Source organism: Pseudopipra pipra, chromosome 1, assembly GCF_036250125.1.
Source record: "Pseudopipra pipra isolate bDixPip1 chromosome 1, bDixPip1.hap1, whole genome shotgun sequence".
NCBI lineage: Eukaryota > Metazoa > Chordata > Aves > Passeriformes > Pipridae > Pseudopipra > Pseudopipra pipra.
This window is the reverse complement of record NC_087549.1, coordinates 136,165,837-136,185,561: the sequence shown is the minus strand read 5'-3', so window position 1 is coordinate 136,185,561 and position 19,725 is coordinate 136,165,837. Positions and strand designations below refer to the sequence as shown.

At 38.2% G+C, this 19,725-nt stretch overlaps 1 protein-coding gene and 3 long non-coding RNA genes across 5 annotated transcripts in view; 1 reads left to right on the top strand and 3 right to left on the bottom strand.

Annotated features, from left to right (window-relative positions):
• The window catches only part of PLXDC2 (plexin domain containing 2), a 261,532-nt gene that overhangs the window by 182,324 nt on the left and 59,483 nt on the right, over positions 1 to 19,725 (bottom strand). The gene's annotated exons all lie outside the window — the stretch shown is intronic.
• Positions 1 to 19,725, bottom strand: part of LOC135402135 (uncharacterized) — a 37,580-nt gene that overhangs the window by 9,631 nt on the left and 8,224 nt on the right. The gene's annotated exons all lie outside the window — the stretch shown is intronic.
• LOC135402133 (uncharacterized) lies at positions 580 to 6,865 on the bottom strand. Its single transcript, XR_010425030.1, has 4 exons — positions 6,707 to 6,865; positions 5,630 to 5,955; positions 3,716 to 3,803; positions 580 to 669 (listed from the first exon to the last, which is right to left on the bottom strand). It is a non-coding gene; the product is annotated as an uncharacterized LOC135402133 (long non-coding RNA).
• Positions 6,952 to 8,415, top strand: LOC135402134 (uncharacterized). Its single transcript, XR_010425031.1, has 2 exons — positions 6,952 to 7,240; positions 8,180 to 8,415. It is a non-coding gene; the product is annotated as an uncharacterized LOC135402134 (long non-coding RNA).

Below are 19,725 nucleotides of genomic sequence, written 5' to 3'. Positions count from 1 at the left end.
GCCTTTTTTTTTCTTTTGTGCTGGGACTTGGCTCTAGGCAAAACAAATGTTCAGAAAGTGCTTGTGCACAGGACCATAGCAGCTTATTATAATTTTATGGTTAGTCATTACAAGAATGTAAGCCAGAGTTAAAAAAAGCATTTTGCAACCTCCACTATAACACATATTCATTCAAATTTTTAAATTTCTTGGGGATAAAAGTATTATTTGTCTGAAATATCTATTTCAGAACATTAAAATAAACAATTAAAGTAGTATTTGTTAGTAATTGCTTATTGCATTTCTTATGTCTGATGAAAAACCTATAGGAGTAGAAAAAACAAACTAACAAAACAAAATGAGATTGAGCATTCTGCCTGCTGGTGCTTCTATTAAGTAGAAAATCACATATTCCCTGCCCCTGAGGTGTTCTGCTAACAATGTGCTCTTTGGATGCTTGCTCTTTTCACAGCAAATTTACAGCTAAAAGTAAAACCAGGCTTATTAAAAGCACACACCACCACCACCCAGCTGAAACATCCCTCTCTCTAACTGAGAGAAGGCTCACAATCTCCTAGGAAACACTTTTTGTAAGCCCAGTTAATAAAATGAAGATTTATTGGTGAAATATGCAAGGTTCTTGGAGACCTTCTTCCCACAGATAAAAAAAAGAGGAATGTACCTTTCTTTCTGAAAAAAGATGAAAAGAAACATGTGATCGGGATAGGGCTGTGATAAAATGTTTAGCATAAAGCAATTGATGCACAGTACCTGAAATTGCAAATACTTCATTTGAGAAGCTACTGCAGAAGTTGTTTATTGTCAGCTTTATCTAGACAACACATGAAGAAGGATTCCTATCATAAAATTAATGTGTCATAGCACCAGTTAAAAAATAACCTCCTTCCTAGCTTTAACATTTTGATCTATCATCCTGTTGTAGACACTATGATAACATTAGGAAATGAAAATATATCGAGAAGCTTAACAACCTTGGATTATCCTTGGTGCCTTTCTCTGAACAATTCCAAGTTCTACTGCACTGTTTCTGGGAGAAAGAGACCATGATGGTACACAGTACTCAATGTAAAACTGCCTTGTGAAATGTTGCAATTGCCCAGTGATGTTGTCATGTTTAGTTTTCTATTATTTTCCTAATAAGTCCTACATTTCTAATTCTACAGGACCACTCCTGTAGATGTAACTGAATCTTTCATAGAACTACCCACCATAACCCTTCAGCAGTAATGGCCAGTAGGTCAAGGGTCATTTATGAAGTTAGCTTTTTTTTCCCCTCGTAAGCATCACTTTACAATTATTTGTTCTGAATTTCTAACTACCTAAGATTAGCTAAAATGATGAACATTGCCAGGCCTCTTCCTAGATCCCTGATCCAGCACTGTGAAAACCTAAACATCTGATCTTGATGGCATATGCAGGACCCAAGCATTAAACTTCTAGGGTACCTAGTTCCCTGTTTTGGAGCCACACATTTTACTTCCCAGTCTGAAACACAAAGACAAGAATAAAACCTCTGTGCTTGATACTCATAAATGAACAAACAAACAAACAAACAAATTTGTAGTGTAATGCAAGAGAAAGTTTCTGGGCTGTTAATTTATACTGTTTAAGCATCCCATGTGCTGCTAAGGTTAACATCCGAATGGATTGTCTGCCACGTACATCTCAACACGGATACAGTATTTTTATAATACAAAGGTGATGTTTATACAGATGTTCCTTTTCTCTCAAGTTATGTTTCTTTCAGTTTGGGTACTATAAAAAAACCTGTTTTCAGGAATATTATTTTGAGATGTTTCAAGTAATAGCATGGTCCAGAGTGCTTTAAAAAATTTTGATTGAAAAGATTCTAAAACCAGCCACATTTTTGAGGTCCAAATTTTACTAAATTTGAATTTAAAATCTAGAATCACCACTTTGATGGCTGGCAGTAACCTCTGATTTCACTTGCACATCAGTTCAAAAGTATTTTGCTCAAGATGCTATGTAATATTCTTAATTTCTAAGTCTATCCTCAAAAAGACTAGAAATTGCATTTCTGGCACTGATTTGGATACTTTCACACTATTATATAAATGGCATTAAACTATGAAAACCTGTATGATGTCCAAAAATGCTTGTTAGCCAGGTGTATTAAAATCACCATAAAGGTTGGGTTTTTTTGTAAAATAAAAAGTAGCAATAATAACAGTGCTAGGAAAATATTAATATCTGAATGACTTTTCCTATGTGTGGGTTAATGGCGCATGTGAGCTGACACAGGCAAAATGTCTACCCAGAAAATAAATTCTGAGCATGAAGGTTTTTGTCTAGAGTTGTGGAACATGACAACTTTAATCTAAGCCAGACAGGTTACCAAAGACAAGGTAGCTCCAGAGGTGTGCTTGGGATCAATGCATTCTTGGATCACAAAGAATTTGCTGCACAGCATTTCTGCTGGCAAGGGAGCTAATGAGATTAAATTGAAGTTGTGCATGCCCATGCAAAGGGCAGTCACCATCACCTTCTGTGTGGACATATTCAAAGCCTAATGCAAAAGGTTTTGGTGATGCATAATGTTAGGTGATTCATTTTAGCCACATGTAAACAACATAGCAGGAAGAATTCATATACAAAAGATAAGTAGAAAATACCTAACACAACGTATGTTAGAAAAATATTGTGGAACTTACTCTTTGCAAAGCAATGCAAAATACTCAGAGTAAACATTTATAGATGTTTGAGGCTATTAATCATTGCATAGTTTGCTTCCTCAGGGAACAGAAGACATATTAACAAAATTCTTCTATTATTAAATCAGAAGACAGATTCTGAACAGAATGTCATAAGGGACTGTGTTGACAGAGTACTGAGAACAATGGCCAGCAGGTCAGGCGCTTAGCCTCTTCTGCCATGATACAAAGCATCATCCATCAAAATATCTAACAAGGTTGCAGTTTTATGAAGAATAGATTTTTGCTTACAATGTAATGTAAATGGTAGCAAAAACTATGGTATATTGTAAACAACAAACACATTACACAAAAGACAAAAATACAGCCACTTCATGTTAACAGTTAAACAGTGCAGTTAAACACTGCACATAAACCCACAAATTTTATAAAAATCACTTTACAAATAGAGAAATAAAAAGAAAGAGAACCAATCAACAAACTATTTTTTCTGATAACATAGTACAAAGCTTGCATTTTTTTCTTCATAGTCTGGACCATTAAGCTTTCATCAGGAAAGTAAATAATGTTCATATTATATCCCAACTTCAGGATAGGACTGCTGACAAACAAGACTGGCAACGAACCAAGACATTATTTTTTCCCAAGACTGGAAAGCGTCAGGAAAGTTGTTCTTAGCAGACCGTTCAATTCCATAACTCTGCTATTGCCCCTTGTTTGCAACAGGCTCCTCATCAGGCTGAGAAATCACAGCTTGATTCAGGCATTCACATTACTTCTAACAAGCATTTACATGCAATATACTGTGGTTTTAATCCTGTGCAGTGAACAGGACTGAGTGAGAACAGAAGTTCGTCTATCACTAGACATCCCTCTGCCTCCAGCACTGAACGTGGGAAAAGGGAAAGTAAGAGATTTGGTTTCACAATCAACAGCTCTAAAAAAGGCAAAATGAGAACTCTACCTAAGTAAAGATGTCTTAAATAAAAAAAAAAAAAACAAAATAAAATACATCAAGAACATATTGATTTTTGAAATACTACCTTTGCTGAGGGATTAATTGTCTAGCTTGCATGCTCTTCACGATAAATACTGACTGAAGTAGCAAGATCATCAGGTCATTTGAAGCCCCTGTATGTATTAATTCATATATTAAAATAACAGAAATATAAAAGATCCCTGTAATTGTAAGGCTTAGAAGAATAAAAATGTAATTTTAAATATTTTATAACTATTCTCTTTCAAATATTTATCTGCTCTTATATAACATATCCCATTTTTTATTCTCCTTTCTTTTTTTTTCCATTTCTTATTTCACTCTATCATTTCTTATCTGTTCTTGCAGTTGCTTTTAGAAATGGAATCTAGAGAAAACTCCTGCTGAAAGATAACAGCTCTGTTTGCAGATTAAATAGTCTATGAGGAGATTTAGCACATGCAGGGGAGCTGATTCTGCTTGAAGTTAAGCACCATCAGTCATGTTCTGAGCATCAACAACCACAGCCAGCATCACTTTGCTTAAAAGTGGCAGAGTTTTGCTGGATCTAACCCTTTCAAAGAAGATAGAAATAAAAGCAAAAAGAAAAATAAAGCCATGGCTTAAATATGAGTTTACAAGGTCATATAGTGATAGGATGAGAGGTAATGGCTTTAAACTGAAAGAGGGGACATTTAGATTCGATATTAAGAAGTTCTTTATTGTGAGGGTGGTGAGGCACTGGAACAGGTTGCCCAGATAAGTGGATGTCCCTGGAAACGTTCAAAGCCAGGTTGGATGGGTGTGTGAGAGTATTTATTAAAAAAAAAAGAAGCTAAACTTTAGAAGAAAAAAGAAATTACTGGATTTTCTTTGATTCAGCCTCCCAAAACATTCCCTCGTCTCTGACAATAACGTACAATCTGAAGCAGCACTTCCCTATAGAATATTCTACTTAGACTTACCTAAGACAAAAAACAAAACAAACCACAAATCACAAAAAATCCACCAAAAACCACAAAACCAAACGCACAAAACAAAAACCCCTACCAAAACAAGAATGGTTTTCTAAGTTTTTGAAAAGAGGTATACTGAATTATATGCATTAAATTTGGTTAAAGCTGAACCAGCCCCAAGGAATCACCTTTTCTCTACTTTCTTAACATTCTGTGAGTATTTGTCCATGTTTAAAGCTAAGATATACAGGTGTTCAGACTTTACAGTGGTGGGAGAGACAAAAACAGTAATAAGTCTGAGTCACTGAAATAAGCACTGCACGTTTCTAGAGTTTTTATTTCACAGTATTTATCTACTGTCCTGACCATAGAGGAGAAAAAAAAACAGATAGAGATTTATTTCACTTAACTTTCGCAACTCGAAGTTACTAGTAATATTTAGTCTGAATTAGGTGCTTCAGCTCCTACAATGTTGAAAGACAGACAACACACCAGCAGACCCCGAAGTTTACTTGTCCCAGCATTTCACAGACCTGCCTTAGACTGGGCTGACTCAAACCTTGTGGTACTTACCTCTCCCCCCTGGTTACAAGTTGATCCTGGATAATAAACCAATTAGACTCAGGCTAACCCAGCTCTATAGGCAGCTACAGTTCATGAAATGATTTCCAAAAAAATAAGTTAGACCCATACCTAGCATTTACTCAGTAGGAGTGCAGCTTACACGACTATCAAAGTGGAAATTAGTGAAATAACAAATTGGCTCTGCTCAGGAAGATTAAAACCACCTTTTTCTCTCCCTCCACCCTCCTTAGTATATATAAAATCACTTTTAAAACCTGAAATCAGATTCTCCTTTGTTTATGTAGCAAAAATGGACACATATCTATAGCCAGCATACAAGTAAACACAGGATTAGAATATTCTTTTAAGGGTATGCAGAAACGTTCAGAAAGTGATATTTAGTTATCACTATCAACCCTCTTAACCTGCATGTTACGTAAGTCAGGTTTCTGTAAACTCACTTAGCACAAGATCCAGTGTCACTTTCACATTGAGTCCAACTCCTCCTTCCTGCCCTTCTTGAAAATTGGGACAATGTTCACCAGCTTCCAGTCAGCTGGGACCTCTCCAGATTCCCAAGACAACTCAAAAACCATTGAGAGAGGTTTTGCGATGACATCAGCCACCTCTTTGAGGATTCTTGGATGAATCCCACCAGGCCCTATAGATTTGTAGGGATCCAGCTGGAGCAGCAGATCCTGCACAATTTCAGGATCGACTGGGAGTTTATCATTCTTGCAGTCACAGTCCTCCAGCTCAGGGCACTGAACCCCCCTTGGTCTGTCATCTGTGTTGAAGATAGAGATAAAGTAAGCGTCAAACACCTCTGCCTTGTCTCTGTCCCTGTTTGTGAGGTGAGCATCTTCATCCTGCAACTGGTCGATGGTATTTCCATACTGCCTATCACTATCCATGTATTTGAAAAACTCTTTTTCCTGCCCCCCATATTTCTGGCCAGTTTCAACTCCAGTTGAGCTTTGGTTGCACAGGTTTTCTCCCTACAGTGGTGAGCAGCATCTTTGTATTCTTCCCACATCACCTGACCTTCCTTACACTGGGCATTCACCTTCCTTTTTTGACTTATTTTGAAGAGAAGATCCCTGCTCAACCAAGCCAGCCTTCTGCCTCACCTGCTTGACTTCTGAAAGTCGGGAATTGCTGCTCCCGTGCCCTTAGGAGGTGATGTTTGAAAAGTGACCAGCACTGATGGGCCCCAGCACCTGCAAAAACATTTTCCCAGGGGACCTTACTCACTAACTCCCTGAGCAGCCTGAAGTCTGCTCTCCTCATGCCCAGAATTGAGGTTTTGCTGGTACTTTTCCTCCTGTGAAAAGATTTTAAACTCAATTGCCTCGTGGTCACTGTGGCAAGATGGCTGCAAATCTCTACTTTGCTCATGAGATCCGCTCTGTTGACAAGCAGTAGATCAAGGAGGGCATCTTTTGGAGTCAGCTCCCTTAGGACCTGTTCCATAAAGTTGTCATCAAGCTTCTTCAGGAATCTTCTGGTCCAGGCTATACCAAGTGTGTGATGCTTACAGTTAATTTCTGGGAAGCTGAAGTTCCTCACAAGGACAAGGGCAGTTGACTTGGGAGTGTCACTTAGTTCCTCGAAGAATAATTCATCGGTGTCGTTGTCCTGGCTGGGAGGTCTATAGTAGACAACCACAATGACATCCACATTACTTGTTCATCCCTTGATTCTTACCCAGAGACTCTCCACTGTGCCATTGCCAACTGTGAGCTCCATACATTCTAATCCCTCTATTACGTACAGTGCCACCCCTCTGCCTCTTCTGCCCTGCCTATCCCTCCAAAGAGCCTGTAACCATCTAACAGGGCACTTCAGCCACAGGACTCTTCTCATCAGGTTTCACTTATGCCAATGATGTCAAATCTAAGAGACTGGGCCAAAGCTTCAAGCTTCTCCTTTGTTCCTCATGCTGCCTGCATTGGTGCAGAAACATTTCAGGTGTGGGTACATTGTAGCCAACACCATCTGCAGCAGATTGAGGGATCATATTACTGCTCGTTTCCTCAAGTTTTGGCACATCAACCCATCGCTCATCATAGGTGAGCCTAGTTTCATCCCCTTCTCCATTCCAAGGTAGTTTAAAGCTTTATCAACAGGCCCTGCTAGCTCCCATGCTAGAACTCTTTTTCCCCTCTGAGATAGGTGCATCCCGCCAGGTGTCAGTAGACCAGGGATTGAGTAGATTATCCCATGGTCAAAAAACCCAAGCAACTTTGGAGTTTTGCATTGATTGGATAGATCTGCCTAATCCTATCATTATTATTCCCTGTTACCAGAAGGATCAATGAAATCACTACCTATTGTCCTGATCCCTCTACCAATCATCACAGGGCCTTGGAGTCTCTTTTGGGTTTTGACTTTGGTTGAACCTGTACAAAAATACACCTTGCTAGGGATCCATCACAGCACTAAGACAGTCAGGTGTGCACCCTGAGATGAAGTACAGATGACGCTAAATAGCAACCCTTCTTCCTGCCCATCTCTTCTGTCTACTTCTCCCTATTCAGCAAAACAGCTCAGACACATCTCATTTTCATGAACTCCACAAGCTTAAACTTAGTTTTAAAAACACTGATGTACTACTGTGCTGATTTAGAAAAATCCAGCAGCCTTGGATTCAACAATACAGAAAAAAGAAGCAGGACAGATCACTGTGAACACCTGGAAGTGTCCCAGGTTTGACTTTCAGGAGGCAGGCATGTGTACATGTCTAAACCACTCATGCAGTTAAAGCTATATCATCGAGTTATTAAATTTTTAATGAATACACATTTCTGAATGCTGCAGTAAAGCTGGTGATTTCAGATACATTGAGAGAGCTTCATGCTGAATACATCCTCTGCTTAAAATGCTGTTAACAATGTCATATGTGCAAATGAATGTGGTCAATCCATCAACAGTGGTTTTTACTGTGTTCTGGGGCAAAGCACAGGCAATCAAACAATACCAAGGGGAGAAGTGAAAGTTCTGTTCTTCAGTTTGCAGTGCCTTTCAAGAGAGATTGAGCCTCACAGTTCCTCGTCAGCGTATGCTGCAAGGAGTCAGAATTCCTTTCATCAAATTTACAGGAAAATGAGAAAAAGTGGAAGTAGAAGGAAGGAAAAAAGACAGAGACAACTCTAAAGAAGTAATTTCATTGTACACAGTGTGTCTTACGGTTGCTGATTAAAAAAAGACAATTTGATTCATTAAATGGAGATTGCCATTTTGTAAACATAGACTGCAGGCTATTGATTTAATTGAGTAAATTCCACCTATCCTGGGATATTGTAGGGATGCACTAAGCCTTTTATATCACTCCAAGCAATTTGGCATATTTCTCTGTATTTAACTTTTAGCTCTCATTAACAAATGTTTATTTAATTTAATAGCATTTGTAGTGGGAGTATTCAATGTGTGCAAATTCTTGTAACCTCTATTAACAGGTTTCCAGCCCAGGGATACAAGACTCAGTTCCGATAAGTAAAAAAGAAGGTCAGGTGCCTTTAGCAAGGAGCAAGCCTGACAATGCTGGCCTTCGTGTTTTGTGGTGGTGAGATTATAATTGGAAACAATTTGCCAAAGCTAGGCCAGACTCCAAATATATCAAAATATTCAATGGATTTGAGAACTGCAAGGGATTGGTTAACAGAGCCTAAAATTAAAATGTCATGGTGTCCCAGCTTGGAACCAGCAGAAATTCAATGCCTGAAACTGCATTTCAGACAATAATTTCCCCACAGAAGAGAGAAAGCCTAACAATGCCAACATCTTTTCTGTTCCATCTAAATTAAGTTTGAAATTTGAAAGAGCTGCCCTCTTTTTAGTCTTACAAATAGAGCAAAAGAGAAACGGAGGTCTCGCTTAGACCAGCTCTTATCACTTTGTAGACCAAGGGACTCGACCCTTGTGGGTCCCTTCCAACTAAGGATGGTCTATGATTCTATGAAGTCATGTTTCACTGAGTGCCTCACTTTCTCTGTTTGGAAAAGTATGTATTTCCATGGTGCTTGACTGCTTTTCATCATATTTCCAGGGATTTGTCAGAACTATGGTATGCCCTAGAAAAATACACCTTACTTCTTTTTCAGCAGAAATTCTCATTCGTCATCTCTTATTAGGTCTCAAGGTCTCAATTGTTTACTTCAGTTGTTGAAACAAAGCTATCCATCACAGTCCATTCATTCTGCATGAATTACTGGCATCAGGCATAACACATTTACAGTGGTCCCTGCCCTACAGATCAAAAGGTAAAATCTCAAACAAATGCAAAAATTACTCAACAAATTCCAATGTAGAAATGAGTTAGAGGTAAATTCTCCTCTGCTTGCTAAATGTAAACTGACTTTTTTTTTCTTTTACTTCACTCCATGGCCTGAATGCATTCACAATGAAGAACTATGGAAAAAAAATGGATGATGAATAAAATCAGTACTTGTAACACAAGAAATAAAGAAATCTCACCATAATTTACCAAGAGAATGAGAAAAATGATAGAAATTTTGATACTATAGAAATGGAATCTTGCAGCTTTCCTAAAGATTTTGCTTATGTTCCATGAAGAACGGGACATAAAACTACAAATCTTACATACATCAAACAAATATTCTCAATATTAGGAAAACAGAAGTGATAGTCATACAAATAATAATCTCCTAAGTACATAGGGAACTTTGAAAGTAACGGACAATGGAATGAATCGTGTAGGCATTTGACATGATTAGGGATAGAAGAAAAAATCATGTATATTGATGTCTTCTTTTCTTCCCAAATGATGACCCAAATTTGTTTCTTGCCAGCTGGTCTACAACAGAGCAATCGAAGCAATCAACTGGCAAGGAACTCTAAGCCAAGAATGATAGTGATGTTTGCTTCTGCAGTGACAAATGCCATCTCAGCTTCCATGTGCTATTTCTTTTAGCCAAGAAATCTAATGATCTCCTTCTATAACAAGGCTGCTATAGCTACAGACAGAAAAAGAGTTTATCACAACTGAATAAAGCTCAGCTGTGCAGAAGACAGTTTTCAGATCAGAACAATTTTCTGTGGGAGCTAAAAACCTCACTGTCTTGTTTTTTTCCCAAGTGCAATAGAAACTCTTTGATTTTGTTATCACAGTATTTTATAGCATATATATAGTGCACACATAATTTACAAAACCCCCTTAAAAGTACAACACCGTTGGATAAACAATTTCGCACTTGGAGAAGGGAGAAAAAGAATGAACTGCATATGACAAACATTTGTCAAGCTACTTAGCATGTTTCTGCAAGGCAGTGAGAAACTCCCTGATAACGGGAGTAGGAAGAAAATAAATGGAGCAAATGTAGAGGTAGCAGAAAAGTGGACAGGATAAACTATTTAAAACAAAATGCGGCAAACACTTCTATTTTTATAAAGGATTAATAGTGTTCATCACATAGGTACCTGTAAATAGTTTGCATAGAAAATGATAAATATATATTGCAGAACTATAAACAGAGTTTGCAGTCATTTCTGAAGGGAAATAAGGTAATGTAGGCTTATTAAAATTCAAATGAAAGATTTGTAAAATCCCAAGACATCAGCTTTTGGTGTCATGTAAATGAAAGTAGCCCCAGCAGACACAGGAGGATCACCACCATTTAAACAAGATGAAAACTGTGCTGTTGTAGTCAGTTGATTTGAACTTATTAGGAGAGCACTTGCCAGCTCATCAAAGTGCGGTCTTATTCCTGTTAAGCTCCTTCTCATCCAGTATCATTCCTCTTGATTATTAACATCTTTATTCAGGTACAAAGGCTAAATTTACTGTAAGACACCTGCTATAAATCTGTTTGGAAGTTTGATTGTGTGGTCAGGGGACTCTGACAGCATGTTTATGCATTAAACATACACATTACAACTACATATAAATTTCTTTTCCCTCTTCAGTCTCCCCTTTTACGCATTTACCCTTTTACGTCTCTTTGGACTATGGCTCTCTGAAACCAGAACTGACTTGGTATTTCTTTCTGGCACAGTGTCAGAATTTAACAAATAAGAATTAGTAACGATATTCCAGAGGGTGTTGTGCAGTGCCAGAGGAAAGCTGTCATGAGGTCACATGTCAGCTGTGCCTGCTCGCTGCCAGCGGGCTCTAAAGGGTTTTGAGGAGAACCCCTGCAGAATACTGAGCAGGAGAACCCCTGTGGAGTCATTCATCCAAACCCTGCATCCTGCTACCAGAAATAACATGCTGGGGAATAAGGTTGGGGAAAGTAAAAAAGGCAAGGAAAAATAAAATAAGCAATAAACTAGACACACATATACAGCTAAACTGCTTGGAAGTGAAAACTCAGCAGGGAGGTAAATGTTGCTACATAACTTTGAGACCACATACAACACAGAACCTCCAATTTTCATGCAGTTTAATTGCAAGTTCTTTCCTCCTTCGGGAATTAAATCAGTGAGAACCATATAACTTAGAGTGGCTTGTTGTGGGCTCTATCTTCTGCAATCAGTGCCTGGTTTCATTTTTTCATGAATACTGCCTCTGTTGTTGCAAGCATTATTTCTCTTCTCCTGTAAAACCGGATTGCAGAAAAAGGTGTGTGGGAATTTTTAGATGGAAAAGTCTGCCGAATTTGAATGAGAGAGCTCCACTCATTTCAAACCACGTCAAAGAGTAGATGCAGAAGCTGTAAACGACATGCAACTAAGGGCTCAATAAGGCATCCATAAAAAAGATTGAAATGCAAACTGAGTGGTCCAAATAAAAAAAGGCTGAGTCTTGCCTTTTATTTTTTAATTAAAAATCCTCTCCATGAAAGCCCTGTAATAAGTTAAAAAGGGTAAGTGAATTATCTTGACAATATTTGTAGAACAAAAACAATACAATTTTCTGTGATTGAAAGTGATGTAGTGAAAATCAATCAGAACCAAAATGAATCCTTCTTTCCTATTCATCATCATCATCATCATGGCTGGGCTTTGCGAACGAAGATTTGGGAAGGGCTCTACCCACGTTTGTTGCAAGCGCGTTGGTGGCTAAAAAGGCCAATAGGAGATAGACATTCCTATTATTATACTTTTATTAAATTACTGAATTTTTTCTTGGTATTTTCAATACTTGGTAATATTTGGGTGCAGTTATCCCACCACTCTGTTATTTTCATAAGAAAAAACTAAATAATTCAAAATTACCTGCCATTACTTCAGAGAGTTTTAGACCAGAGTAATTTTTGACATCACTTCTCATGATTCCAGAAGGGGGGAACGTTTCTTGCACTAAGTGCCAGAAAAGTACAAGGAAACACTCTACTGAAGAAAAAAAACCCCAAGCTAGCTCCTTATTAAGGCATCTATTCACCTTAAGAGTTGCATTCACTGTGTGCTTTCAAGCCACATGCACACATTTCCAAGCTTTCTTCTCTCCACAGCCATCCTTCCCTCCCTCCCTCCCTCCATGTTTCACACAGGTTTCTACAGCAATGCTTACAATCGAGTGCCCAGCACACACACAACAGAAAAATATCCCCTAGGAATGAATGAGGAAGAAAACAGCATTTGATGCTGCCTTGAACAGAATTCAAGTAAAATGAAAACAGCAGTTTTCAGTCATTCATTTAGTCATTCATTCATTCATTCACTGATATTCTCTAACAATTAGTCTACATAATCCTTTACAGCATTTTCTGATACTGAAGAGAATAAAAAGCACCAGAAATCATCTTCTCAGGGAAAGGTGGATGGATGGGCAAAAGGACAGAAAGGAAAGGAGGGGGTTGCACAAGCAAATACCTGCTCATATGGTATGACTGGGGGGCTCCTGTCCCATTCAGCAGGTTGTGAGAGCTGTGTGGCAGGACAGACTCACCCACCCCTTACCTGTGACAGCAGCTCCTGCCTGGCCCTGGGACAGGACACTGCCCAACCCTGCAGATGCACTACATGAAACTGGACCATGCATCTCTGGTTTTAGCAAGGAGTTAATGCACAGGCTCTGCACAGGCAGGCTGAGCCTGAAGGCACTTGTTCTGGAAGGCTGCAACAAAGGGGTGAGAACCATTGTCTCCATATATGACCTCTCAGGTATCCCTTAACATGCAGATGCTCTCTCTCCATTTTTGTTGGATGAACATAACCTCCTCAGATTCACGCTTAAATGGATCCAGAATTGATCACTCAAGTTGAAAAGCTGCTCTTGACCACTTCTTAATGGGTAGTTTTGTCTGTTAACAAGTTTCAGCATGGTTTGCCATCACACTATCCTTAAAACAAAGAGAACTTTACCTTGAGGGCTTGACTTTCCCTGACTCTAAGTTCCCCATAAGATTTCAAGCTACAAAAGGTGCCGGAGTCCAGGGATGGATATTCTGGATGCTGGCAGAGGACCGGGTTTAGCTCAGTGTGCACATGCACATCTCCATCTCCAGATCAAGCCCATTACCTCCAGCAAGCGACATCATAGCATTCAGAAAGACATGGAAACAACTCTAAAGATTTTGTGTAAAGGAGAATCTGCCAAATACATGTGCAAACTTTTCTCTATTTCTCTTCTCTTCTAACTATTTTAAAATCATGTCTCATTTCAAGCCTTAATATATTAAATTGAAGCCTTCAGTCATTAGGACACTTAATGCCTTTCTGCTAAATGAGGTGCCTCTCTACTAGAATAAATGTTTTCACTGGGATTTCTCTGGAACATACAGTGTTTGCTTTTAAAAATACCTCAGACAGGTTCTTTTTGTGTTACCCTGTTTTTAGTGCAATTGGGTGGCCTTGATTTTTTTTTTAATTTTCTGTATTTCAGATTGAAACCTGTCATAATGTCATGTTTTTCTTCTATGTATTCAGTGAAGAAGTTGAGGAGATTGAGAAGAAAAAAGGTCTGTGTATGAAAAAAAAAAAGAAATAAATCTCTATGGGCAAAAATACCTTTCTGAATTGCCAGGAAATACCATTATAGTTTCCCCTATGTACCAGCATATATTAGAACATTATCCCTCATTTTAAATAATATGATGTAGTCTATAATTTTGGCCATGTAATTTTAAAAAAAATGCTACTACAAATATTCCCATTTGTTTTCAGCATAAACATGAATTGGAATTTCCAACTATCTCTGTAAAAAAATACAGAATGAAGATTAAACTGAAGCTCACTTTCATTATGTATCACCAGCCTTGGTAGGGCATTGATCCTTTGAATAAGGATTTCCTACAGTAGACAAAACCCAACCAACTAACCAAAACCCTGTTAAAAATAAATAAATAAAATCCTGTTAAAAATAAATAAAATCAGAAAATGGCTGGATACAGATGTCACAATGCACAAACCTGGTGCAATGTAACAGTGCAACTTAAATGTATTAACTTGCAGCGTTTTATTAATTTCTCAAGTACTACAACCAATTTACAAATAACAGGGACACCATCTGTTCTCTGAATCATGGTAAAAAAAGCCTGCTAGCAATTAAGAGGTTGTACACAAGACACAATTTCTGCAGATTTCACTTTCTTCCTGTTTTGTTTTCTTTTGTTTGCTTGGTCTGGAAACCATGTCATCACACCAGTAGATGTCCTTTCCAGTTTTTTTTTTTGTTTTTTTTTTTTTTTTTTTTTTTTGTTCTAGACTACTTAGCTTACAGATGTACTTTTTTAATCAGTGTATTTGGTATTCATGACTAATGCGAATTTGTAGACGAGATCTGAGAGAATTATGTGGATTTAGATTTAGAGCTTTTCTCATCCTGGCAGACTGGCATTAGTTGAACATTTATTCTATTCTGGCTAATGTATTCTCTCTCTCTGGCCTCTCAATTATTCTTAGTTTTCCCTTTCTCTTTTTAATAGTTATGGTACATTAGTGTAAGTATTGCTTCTTTTGGATTGTGCTATTACTGAGACTTTGCTAACATGTGGACATCAATGCTGTCACAACTATTTCACTGTTACAGATTTTCACAGTCCTCGAGGGTTTAAAGTTAAAAGAAACTATAGATTTGTTAATGCATTTTGCAATTTGATCACGTTGATGTGTTCAGTAACATGCTCAGATCTTTGGAACAAGTCTGTGGCCTTTGAATTGTATTTGAGAATAATTCTTATGTACACAATACCATTCTGTCACATGACAGAATTGCTATTCAGATAAGTCAATAAAGACACAGTGAAATACAAAACAAAGTCATACAGGAGAAGTAAATGATGTAGGCTGCAATATTACTTGATGTCAAAAACACTCTCTTCGGCCAAAACAATTTTCCCTAAAAAAGAAGTTCAAGTTCACTATTACCATAATGTCTTGGACAGTTAACTGAACTTTGACAGCAGAGACACGATGACTATTTTGGTTTCCATTGCAGTAAGTCTAGTCAACATCAAGTGCTTTCTTTTAATATATCCCTACCCTTGAAAGAGCACATATTCCTGCTGTCGGTAGAATACTGGAAGGATTAGGATGAGTAGGAATTTTAAGCTACAGGAACACCTGGAGTCCTGCAAAGATCTGTAGTTGTTGAAAAAAAAACCTTCCACAGACATTGTGCTAAATCAATCCTCCCTGCCAAAACCCTCAAAAGCCTACGTAAGTGTGATTAGTAAGATATGATTGCATTTGCCAGTCACACCAAACACAGCATTTTTGCTGTCCATAGTGAATGAGGTGAGGACCAGTCTCTCAGAGCAGAAGATAAACCAGACCAGCATCTTCAAAACGTCTACACAGAACAATCCTGACTCATGTGACACAGAGGAAGCCAAGGGGCACTTTGGCCACACTGCCATTAAGAAACAGAACTTGCAATATCATTAGTTCTTCTCAGCTGCTAAGAGATGTCTTTCGAGATTGACAAAAACTGAGCACATGTAAATTCAAAACTACACAGAGAACACATAAAGAGACTTCACATTCATTTACTGAATGATTTTAACAGCAGATAATTTAATGCTAGGATTTAAAAACAGAGAATTTTACAACTGCCAGTAAAACTGGCCCAATATATCTGAGCACAGCCCTGAATTTCCTGGAAGTGAACCTTCATTTCGAAGGAATCCTGCTCTTTCTGATGTCTGATGCCAGCATTGCACTTCAGTAGCCAGAACTGGAGTTGGATCAATAGCAAGCAGCAATTAAGTGTATCTAAGATGAATGTAATAGGTGTATTTTCAGTGTGGAGGAAACCAGCCACACCACTTGCACTAATGGGAGTTATGCTTTTAAACTTTATTTGTACTGTATGCTGGAAATCCTACTCTGTTCCACTGATCTACAAGGTACTTGACCACTATACTTAAAAATGGAAATTGAGAATGATTATCCTGTTTCACTTTTTCCTCATATGAGTGCCTGACAGTTTAAATACAAATGGAAAGTCCTGACTTATTACTTTATATATAAAAGAGGTATCTCTGCTCATAGGAAATGGAGAGGAGTGGGTAGACACACCTTTAGACTGGATCAGGGAGCACATCACAGGAAAGGGAATGCACAATCCTGGGCTCCTCTGGCAGAGCCAGTGACACAGGGGATTCAAGGTGTTGGTAGGGACCAGTGGCACCCATTTTTGTCAGCAGCAGACAAGCAGCATGCATGAAGCAAGCAGGGACAGGACTGGGCTCTCTGACTGGATGTTTTCTGCTACTGGCATGAGCAGGGATGTACACAGGCTGCTCCCTCTGGGCTTCAGAGGTGTGTTCCAAACTTCATGAGCTAACAGAGCCCTCAGAGGCACACACAGGCCAGAAATCATAGTGTTTTTATTTACATTTGAGAAATTATTTGTAGCCTGTGTGTGAAAATGTATGTACAGACATTTGGGATAAGAAAGTTCAAACATATCTGATTATTTAATTGCTTCACTTGTTCGAAAAAGCTTGAGTAAAACTACTCCTTGTTTGTGCTTGTTGAATTGAGCCATAGTGATTACATCAGAGCAGAAATCATCTCACCTAACCACAAAATACTTTGCTTTAGGGTGCCTTATGGAAACAGGCTATTCACACTACTGTAGCTAGAGGAAGATTCTATATGCTAGGAAAGCTAAGGCTGGCCGCAGTTCCTGTATTTATGTGGATGGTCCATATCTCTCTGTATGTGATCAAATATTTCTTTGTTCTGTCTCAAAAGACACGGTGCTGAAATGCACAAAAATAGTATTTTTTTAAAAAAATATTTATAGCAGAACTACTGAGCATTTCAGTACCCTGCCTACCCACAGGATCAGAAGGGCAGAATACCTCTTTACACATAGCTATGAATGAAGAATACCTTTGAAATATCACTCTGGTGCTGCCTGATCTTCTGTTAAACAGAACAGGCTATTTAATGTAGTTCACTGAGTTTTGTCTTTTCCCTGTCACTGCTCCTGACATAATTTCACTCTTAAGAAAAGAGAAGGGTGTATTTTTTTATATGAAATAGATTACATCTTGAAACAGCCATCTGTAAGGTGGTATTGTTCTCATTTTTATTTAACTCTACATTTCCTAAAGTTTGTATACTTTTTCAGAGTTAAAAAAATGTTCATTTTCGCACTTGGCAATTGGCCTGGGAGAACAGTAGCGACAGGACTGAAAAATCATTCTTGCAGTGATCAAGATGCAAAAATAAAAAGTTGCTTAACTAGGCAGAAGATATCTTTTTATAAGTTGGTCTTTCTACCAGCAACTGATTTCCACCACCAATTTGAGTTTGGCAACAGGCAAAGATTCTCATTTGCACCTCTGGCACCAACTTATGCCGCTATTGTCTGTATCACCATTTCATAACCCATGTCCTGCTCCTAAGGGAATAAAATAACCATACAAGCACCAGGCTCAGTATTACAAGTCTGCACGTCAGGCACTGGCACAGCAAAGATAATGCATCTACCATTTGGACAAATGTGGTCTTTAGGTGAGAAACTTTCTCAGAGCCTGGTCCAAGGCAGCATGAATGACCAGTGAGAGTCTGTGACAGAGTACCAAAAAGTTGTACTCCAAGAGCAAATACTAATGTAAACAAGGACTATTCTAGAAGTATTGTGGTGGCACATTGCTCCTATGACTACACCCAGGTTTGGGCACCAGCCTTGACTCACTGCTCTGTTTTCCAGGCTCTGACTCTCTGCTTTTACCTGGGACTTGAGCAGAGTCCCAGTCCTCTGGTTACTGTTTTGGAAGAATAAGTAACCAATGCAGACAGCACAATATAATGTTGCGTACCAGTATTAGGCAGTTCCTAGTGAAAAGCAAGGACCATGATCTGCTCTGGAACCATCTCAACTGCAAAAAACCATCCACCACCTCTGAAGAAAACTCAGGAAAGGAATTTTGCATTTGTTACAGGTTCCACATGGGTCCAAAAGAAGTCAAATATAGTTTTACTGCTGATTTGTTGGAACCACTTTACCTTCCGTGCCTGATTTCAATGAGGTTGTTTTTCTTTTTGCTCCTTTCCTGCCTTGATTAGGGCACACCTGATGGATTAATGAGGAAGAAAGAAGCAGCTATTCATTCCACAACTAGTGGGTCCTGTTTCTCTCTGAAGTGTATCATCCAAAACAGCTACTGATGTTTTCAGTGAATGTCTATCAAATATTTATCACTCTGACTACAGCCAAGCTTTAATTTGAACTCTAACAATGATGACCTCAAGCAAAGCACTTAAAGAAATCACTAGAACCCAGTAAAATAGAAATTTGATTGTAATATGGCATGCAGACATCATGATTTATCAGAGTATACCAAAAACTGGTGAGTTCATTAGCATACTACAAAACTACTTCCCTACTACTCATGTAGCTGTTTGGTTGTAGTAGTCAATAATCTACATTGAAATCCTGGGTTCACTACAAACAAAAGCATGCAAATTTCAAAAGAAGCTATTTAGCTTTTGTGTTCTGTTGCATGAAAAAGGGGAAAAGGGAGGAAAAAAGAAAAAGGAAAAAGAAAAAAGGAAAAGGAAATAAAGTAAAAGGTGGTAGGAACTGACTTACTGATTTACAGTTTAATAAATGGTGAAATAATTTGCTGAACATCAACAAGGTTTTAAAGATGCTCTGAAGGACTATCTGAAAGTTCAGTAGCGTGTTAAGACTATAACATGCTTCAGTGGTCAAGATAAATCAAGTCAACAAATCAGGGATCTGTTTTTGAAAAATGGAAATCTGTTGTTCTCTGCTAAATGTTGAATTAATCTGTATTTTGAATCAAAATTTTTGCTGTTTTCAATACTACAAAAAAAAAAGTAACTAATTACTCACTTGTTATCCCTTCCCTTTTTCACTTGCAAAGCTGTTAACCCCCACAAAGATGATAGTCAGTTGAGAAAAGCAGGAAGGAGCAAGGGCAAATGGCACAAAAGATCATTTCATTTGCTTGACTAGGCACATTAATGAATTCCACTTAGATTGAAAAAATGCAGTGAGCACCACAGCATCATACATTGTTTTAGCTTGAGTGATTCAGAGTTTATGCCATTAAAATGTACAGTAAACTGCAATTAAGCAATTAGACATGAAAGAGCATAAGCTGGGTTGAAATAATGTTAGACCCCAAATGCCTTGTTTATTTTATGCTTTGAGCAGTTTCAGCTTTAACTC